The sequence below is a fragment of the Polypterus senegalus genome, chromosome 17, assembly GCF_016835505.1.
Source record: "Polypterus senegalus isolate Bchr_013 chromosome 17, ASM1683550v1, whole genome shotgun sequence".
In the NCBI taxonomy this organism is placed as follows: Eukaryota; Metazoa; Chordata; class Cladistia; order Polypteriformes; family Polypteridae; genus Polypterus; species Polypterus senegalus.
In genome coordinates, this window is record NC_053170.1 from 98,199,268 (window position 1) to 98,206,670 (window position 7,403).

The 7,403-nt window shown below is 46.7% G+C and overlaps 1 long non-coding RNA gene across 1 annotated transcript in view; it reads right to left on the reverse strand.

The window, feature by feature from the left end:
- Positions 1 to 2,902, reverse strand: part of LOC120517658 — a 35,978-nt gene extending 33,076 nt beyond the window's left edge. Inside the window, exons 1-2 of the long non-coding RNA XR_005631075.1 lie at positions 2,830 to 2,902; positions 1,923 to 2,142 (exon numbers count right to left, since the gene is read on the reverse strand). This is a non-coding gene — a long non-coding RNA (uncharacterized LOC120517658). The remainder of the gene's footprint in view (positions 1 to 1,922; positions 2,143 to 2,829) is intronic.
- Between the last annotated feature and the right edge of the window lie 4,501 nt (positions 2,903 to 7,403).

Consider the following 7,403-nt stretch of genomic DNA (forward strand, 5'->3'; position numbering starts at 1 on the left):
ATTTTATAAACACACAGAAATTCCAGTTGTTCTGATGCACTAGCGACACAATGAAAGGCAGCCTTTTTGATCTTTGATCACTCTCCTCCCAGAATACCCTCATCCACTTTGTCTCGGTCTGAAGGGACCCCAGAAGTAAACACCCAAGGCCACGTCACATTAGACAACTTTCCAGCTGGTTTCAGTCGTAGCCTTCATTTACGTTACCTTAGCGAGGTGCGAGGCCGCAGCAGCTGGTGGTGGTGGCGGGTGTCTGCGAGGTTTAGTCCTGACTCACCCCAACCAGTCCACAGTCACAGGGGTGAGCACTGAGTGCAAGACAGTGGACATCCAGCGACCAAGAGAAGAGAAGCTCGTCTGTCTGACGTCTCACGTTTTACATACCAAGGGGGTGGGGGTGCAGAGATGGCAAATGGCCTCATCACACTGGTTAATGTGCCAAGACCGACACGTGCGACTCCTCCAGTTACTGTAAAGTCATCATGTCTGCTACTTGACAGCATTCATTCATATACTATATATATATTTTTTTTTTCCCCTGATTTAATGTTGAATCATTTTGATTGATAAATGAATAAAATGTTTAACACTTTGTGTTCTCTTTATTGTTAGAGGAGTGGTTTCCAAACTCGCCCTTGGTACTTCATGTGGCCGCAGGTTTTCCTTCCAGTCAGCGAGTTGTTTCGCCTCTAATTGATCTCCTTTCATTCACTTCTCTTTCTTCTCTTATTCTGCAGTCAGAAAAGCACCGCAGTGTGATTACTACATTTGTATTTTTTCTATGCATTAAAGTCCTCTCGTCGTTTTTCTGTCTTTTTTCAGTTTAAACGTATCTCTCTATTATAATAAAAAAAATTCGGGGATGAGACGCGACTTTTTCAGAGAGATATGTTCATGCCCCGCAAGAAGAGACTTTGTGCCAAGAGATTTAACCACAGAAATAAAAGACAAAAGAGTAGATGACAAAGTAGAACGTCGTAAAGAATTCAAAAACGTTGGCGTGATAAACATGCAGAGCAGGTTAGAGAGATAATGGAAGTAGGAAAAATCTAAAGTCTTAAAAAAATGATAGCGAGTGAAGCAAAGACCCCTAGTCCTTATGATGACAATGAACGACAAGCAGAGCAGAGCAGACAGTGGAAGGCTGCGGTTACTTTAACATCAGAGCCATTGAGGTGCTTACACGATCAGAACACCTGATGATGACGATGAACATCTCTCTATTATAAAAAAAAATCCTGGGGAGACGAGACGTGATCTTCTCAGAAGACACTTTGACTTCCTCCCAGCTTTTAAAACAATGACAAGCAAAACACACAGCTCGCAGCAGATGATCCGACCGCTTCTCCTTAGCGTGCGTTTAGCCGCCCCAACACAACACGAGCAGCAGAGACACGAAGTGGCAAAAAGGACAGCGGCTGTACAGGCTTAGAAATGATCGACGGGCAGCGCGACAGCAAGCAGCTACACCCCTTCACAACACGAGCAGCGCTATACGTCCAGAGAAAGAGACGTAACCACACCCGGGGCCGGAAATAAAGGACAAGTATTGTTTTTACAAAAGTTTTTAAAGTAAAAGTGAAAATAATGTATGTGTAACAACTCCCATGAAAACAACAATCTCTTTAGATTGTATATCCAGTAAACCAAACACGGGGTGGGCGAGCAAAGCGAAAAAAAATTTAAATAAAAAACACAAAACCATCTCCCCATAAACACTTGGAATGCTCGACTTTGTAAACTGACCTCAAAACACACAAAGTGAGTTAATTAGGTCGGCAGCCACGAGGGACCCCAACTTTGAGCACCGGATGACATTTTAGGTTACATTGGCACAGAAATTCACAAGAATTCTAGAAGTTCCTAAAACCTTCCAGCACACCGTATGGTGAAAATAATAAGATATTGAAATGGATGCTTACATCGTTCCCTGTGCTTGAAGTCGTTCTTTAGATGTTTCACGAGTTCAGGGTGGGACTTCACGAGTGAAAGGAGGCGACCAGAATGGCGCAGATCTGCTGGCGTTTCCAGTTTGTTTGATGATGAAGTGAACACAAAGCCAAAAGGACCACCTTCGGAGGATTTTCAAAATGCCCGCCTCACTAAGCGCCTCTAGGAGGGCAGGGACTGTCGCGCCACATTCTGGAAAAGAAAATAACGTGAAAGACTTTATACAGAATGAAGATTTAGGTGCTAAAGGCACCGTCGTCCACAGCAGGGCCGGCGCGATCAGCAGTTTCTTTAGAAAACGGGGGGGCTGTGAACCCAGGTCAGTAGATCAGGGGGGCTGAGGCTAAGCGACTCTTCCATTTTATTTTATTTTATTATAATCAGTTAAATGTTACTAGAGATCTTCTCAGGGACGTTTCCCCTCAGCTAAGCCGCCGATTTGCGTTTTCTATTCACTACCACGAAGTTCTTCACATTTCTTGCTTATTGCCGTGCTGAAGGATGAAGAAAAGGTGGACAAGCAAGAAAGAATTTCACTTTACTTCACACTCATGAAGAGATGAGCTGCTACACGGGTATGCAAGTTAAAGACGCAGTACAAAATGATAAAGAAGTGAAAGGCACCATAAAAAGTTAAGATTCAGAGGTAAAAGATGTCAGAGAAATTAAAGACATAGTTGTGAATGATGTTATATAAAATAAAATAAATATACAGCAGATGTGGAGGGCAGGATATAAGAGAGTAGATGAGAAAGGACTGATAAGAAGACTTATTTAGTAAACGTGTGCGTGACTAACATATTGACAGAAAGCCAGAGAGGATTAAATGAAAGAGAACATAAATGGCGTCCAATTGAAGAGAATTGATTGCAGATTTACCTGCAGACTGGCAAACGTTCTTGTCCTCCTGGATGCCAACACACGCGTCTTCTCTTCACTTTGCGGTGTCCGCTTCACACACATTTGGATTACTAACCCTATTAATGAGAAACTATTTCAGTAAATTGCATCATATTCTAAAACAAACACAACTTCTCAGGTGACGTCCTATTCAGGGTCAACTCATCAGCACCGGGCACAAGGCCCAATCCAAGCCTGTGTGGTGTGGAGTGCCAGGTCATCTCAGGGCCCACTGGTGCTCCCAAAGGCCAGTTAAGATAACCTGAGGATCGCACAGAAACATAAGGAGAACACACAAGCTGCACTCAGACAATAACTGGGCACTGGGTTCAATGCCAGGACACTGGATTACTAGGGTAGCAGCACTGGCACTGTGAACCCAAAAGCACATAAAAATAAAACAAGTCAGGTCCAAGTCACATGTCACCAGGGCCACCCCAGTAGTCTCTGCTCTGCTCTAGAACTTTACCTGGTGTGGCCAGCAGGGGGCATAACAGCACCCCTAAACACAACCTCATGCTCCTTTAATTCACCCTGTACACCCTGTGTACCCTGCACAGGACTCTCCTCTGTGAGCACAGCAGCAGTGCGTTACAACACAACACAAACACACTACTTTCCTCCGCACCTCCCAGGTGAGCGTTAGCCTGAGTGAAGCTGAACTGCTCCTCTTACACGAGACCCAGAAGTACTTCCTGCACCGGAGCACAAGATCTCCTTCCGAAAAAGATGGAGCCCCTCAAAGTATGAAGCACCACTTCCTGCAGCACGCACAGAATCCAACTGGGCCCTGCCGAGGGACTGGGACTGGGATTTCCCAGCATGGCCTGTGGGGTCAGATTGGCTACCGTAGCCCACAGATGCTGCCATTCAGTGTTTCAGGGGACTAAATAGTTGACGTAAGCTGTGGTGTTGACACCTTCTGCCAGACTCGTGATTGAGACAGAGAACAGCCCGACTTCCTTCTTGTCCAATTTCTGCCCGGATAAAGACCCTTGAACCACCCCGTTTGCCACCCTTTGCACCAGTCACCACTACTTATTCTTCAACTTCTTTGCTTGCTTTAAGTGTTGTACAATTAGCTGGGCGCACCGTCACCTCATTTTTGAAATTCCACATTCATATGAAGTACAAGCACAGCAGTCCTGTTAAACCAGAAAACAAGAGGCGCATCTGTGGCATCGGCGACTTCGGGCAGGAGGTGGGCTCGTCCTGATTGAAGTTGAGGGGCGCAGCACTTGAAATCGGCGCTCTTGCACTTTCTGTGTTCTTTCATTTGTTCTCGCTGCTCTTGTTATCCGAACTGTGGACTTCCACGATCCTGTCAATTTACTTTTCTACGGACATTTTCTGACTTTGTGAACAGTTGTATCCATAGCAACTTACAAACGAGGTCAGCGCAGTCGGGATGCTGCTTTTAAACCAAATGTTACAGGAAAGTGTCAACTGCGTTGACGGCGACACCTTCCGTTTGAAAGGACACCACACCAAAAAGGCCGGGAAGCGCCCAGACGGAACGAACTAAACGAGGTTCATTTTTGATTAAACTGCCGTCATTTAATGGAGACCAGCGAACGAATATCAGGCATGCCGTGAACGCGGCATCAGAAAGTTGTTCACGTGCGCACGAAGCACACGGCAATCCGAGTGTCATGGAGCCCAGGCAAGAGTCACCTCTGTTTGAAACCCGACTTTTAATGCCCACCCAAACCGAGTCCACTGTCGGGGAGTGGCGAGGCAGCAGCAGCCCTGACCGTCCCATTGACAGATGAGAAACGGAAGCACCAGGACCACCAGCCCTATCCGGAGATCAGGAGCTTCATACCAGGAGGTCTGGCAAAAAAAACAAAACCCTCGTGTCCTCAAACTCGTCCAGCTAACCGACGCGGCACGACTCGGTCTTAAGTGCTTCGCTGTGGAACGAAACTTTCAAAAATACCCTTTTCACGGGACATTTAGGCTACGTTCACATGACCAGGCTGAAGTGCCACAAATCTGATTTTTTGCCTTAATGTGACACATATCTCATGTTTTCAGAAATTTGATCTTGTCAAATCAGATCCGAGTCGCGTTCATATGTAGTGTGGTCCTGGAGTAATCCGTGGCCGCGTGACAAGAGTGAGTCCGCTTCATGGGCTGTTTCTTATATGCAGTGGCTGAGCATTGACGTCATCAACTGGCCCGGGCATCGTGGTAAAACAATAACGGAGGAGGGCCATGGCTGTAACAATGGTCACGGCTCTACCACTGTATGTGCCAATGCCAGCAGTAGCCATGAAAACAGCAAGACCCTACCGTCTGTCTTTATTCGCCTTCTCGACCTAATCGTGTGCTGCTGACGGACTGTCCTGCAAAGTGCGACATATACAATTGCGCGGCCATTTTGACGTCTCAAACATATGATGTCTTTTGTTGTTGGTGACGCAGACGATTGTGCAGACATATGAATGTGCGCATGCGTGCCAGGACAGGTGCGTTCACATTAGTTAGACTCAGCAGATCATTTGTACAAAATGAACCGTCAAGATAAGCAAACTGGGGTTAAAAAAAAAACAAAAAAAAAAAACGGAATTAAGTAAAGAGGCGTGTAATGTGAACGAAGCCCCGATGACATATCGATTCACACAGGACTGGTCTAACCTGGGAGGGATGGATGGATGGATAGATACTTTATTAATCCCAAGGGGAATTTCCCATACTCCAGCAGCAGCATACTGATAAAGAACAATATTAAATTAAAGAGTGATAACAATGCAGGTATAACAGACAATAACTTTGCATAACGTTAACATTTACCCCCTCGAGTCGCATAGTGTGGGGTCTCCTCAGTCTGTCACTGAAGCTGCTCCTCTGTCTGGAGATGATCCTGTTCAGTGGGTTCTCCATGATTGGCAGGAGTCTGCTCAGCACCCGTCGCTCTGCCACAGATGTCAAACTGTCCAGCTCCGTGCCCACAATACAGCCTGCCTTCCTCACCAGTTTGTTCAGGCGTCCTTCATCCTTATGCTGCCTCCCCAGCACACCACCGCGTAGAAGAGGGCGCTCGCCACAACCGTCTTATTGCAGATGTTGAGCAGAGTATCAGTGTTGGCAGTCCAGTCCAATTTATCATCCATATGCTATGGGATGGTTTATTATGGACTTCTAATACAAAGTAAAACGCTCAGTAATCTTTACCGAGACACGAACGAGCAGTCCGTACAAACTCACAGATTCAGAGAGAAGGGTATTTGCTGCAGCCCGGAGTAGAACTGGATTCAGAAGGGGACACACCCAGTGACTTGATTCACTTCCACGGCTGTGTCACATTTTCATTTTCTACACTCCAGATGTTCCAATGATTCCCGACTTGAGTCATCCATGTTCTGGCCAGCAGCTGGCCCTCGGACCGCCAGTAAGCGCGGAAGACCCTTCAAGAGGCCGCTAACCCACACCGCTTGTTTTACAAGACTTGACATTTCCTGTAGGACGAGCGGGTTTACACTGTGAGACTTTCCTGGCAAAAAAGAACAATTTGTTTAAAAAAAAAAAAAAATATATCATATCTTAGCGTTAGAAGGTCAGACTGACTTTATTTCGGCTTCCACCACAAACGCTGCCAGGCCAACACCACCGTCAAACCCACGTGCTCAAAGCTGGACTACAGTAGGGCGCCGTATGTCCAAAGAGAACATAAACCAGCGCTAGAGTCCTAATCCGAAACCTTGGATTGCATGTCAGGATAAAAACCAAGACAAGCGGTCCAAGGGACACGCTGTAGATTTCCATGATCAAATTAGGGTGAGGCACAGTTCATGGCAATGGGATCAAACCATCTGTAAAGCTTTGAGTCTTCCCAGGAGCAGAGGGATCACAAGAATTTTGAGATGGAAGACATTTGGACCCACAAGGACACCGCCTAGGGTTGGCTGTCCAGCCAAACTAAGTAAGAGGGCAGCTTTGGTCAGGGAGTTGACCAAGAACCCTATGGTCACTAACAAACCTTCAGATGTTCTGTACCAAGATGGAGGAACCAGTCGGAGTGACGGCCATCTCAACAGCATTCATCGATCAGGTGTTTATGGTAACGTGGAAGGACAGAAGCCACTCTTGAGTAAAAGGCAGATGACAGTTTAGAGGACTCAAAGACGAGAAAGATGTTGTGGTCTGATGAGCCAAAAATGTAACTCTTTGGGCAGCTGTAACTCCAAACACTGTCTTGTGAAGAGCAGTCACTGCTCATCATTGGCCTAACACCACCCCTATGGTGACACATGGTCAGGTTGGGGAGCGGGCACTGACACAGCACATTGCTGCACCCATCACATGATGAAACAGCTCGGGATCCCAGTTGGCAACCTCCCCGGGCAGAAAAACGGTCCAGTCCCACCCTCCAGAAATTACCCACAGCCATGGGCGTCCCCTTGGCCTGGTTGAGCTGCTCGGGTCCTGTGAGCAGGATCATCCTCGGGTAATCACACCACATGAGCGTAGTGCTATAACTGACGCTCCAACACAATGCGGGTCACGTGCCTCATTCGGGACTCCATGAGGAACACAAAGTCAAACCAGCG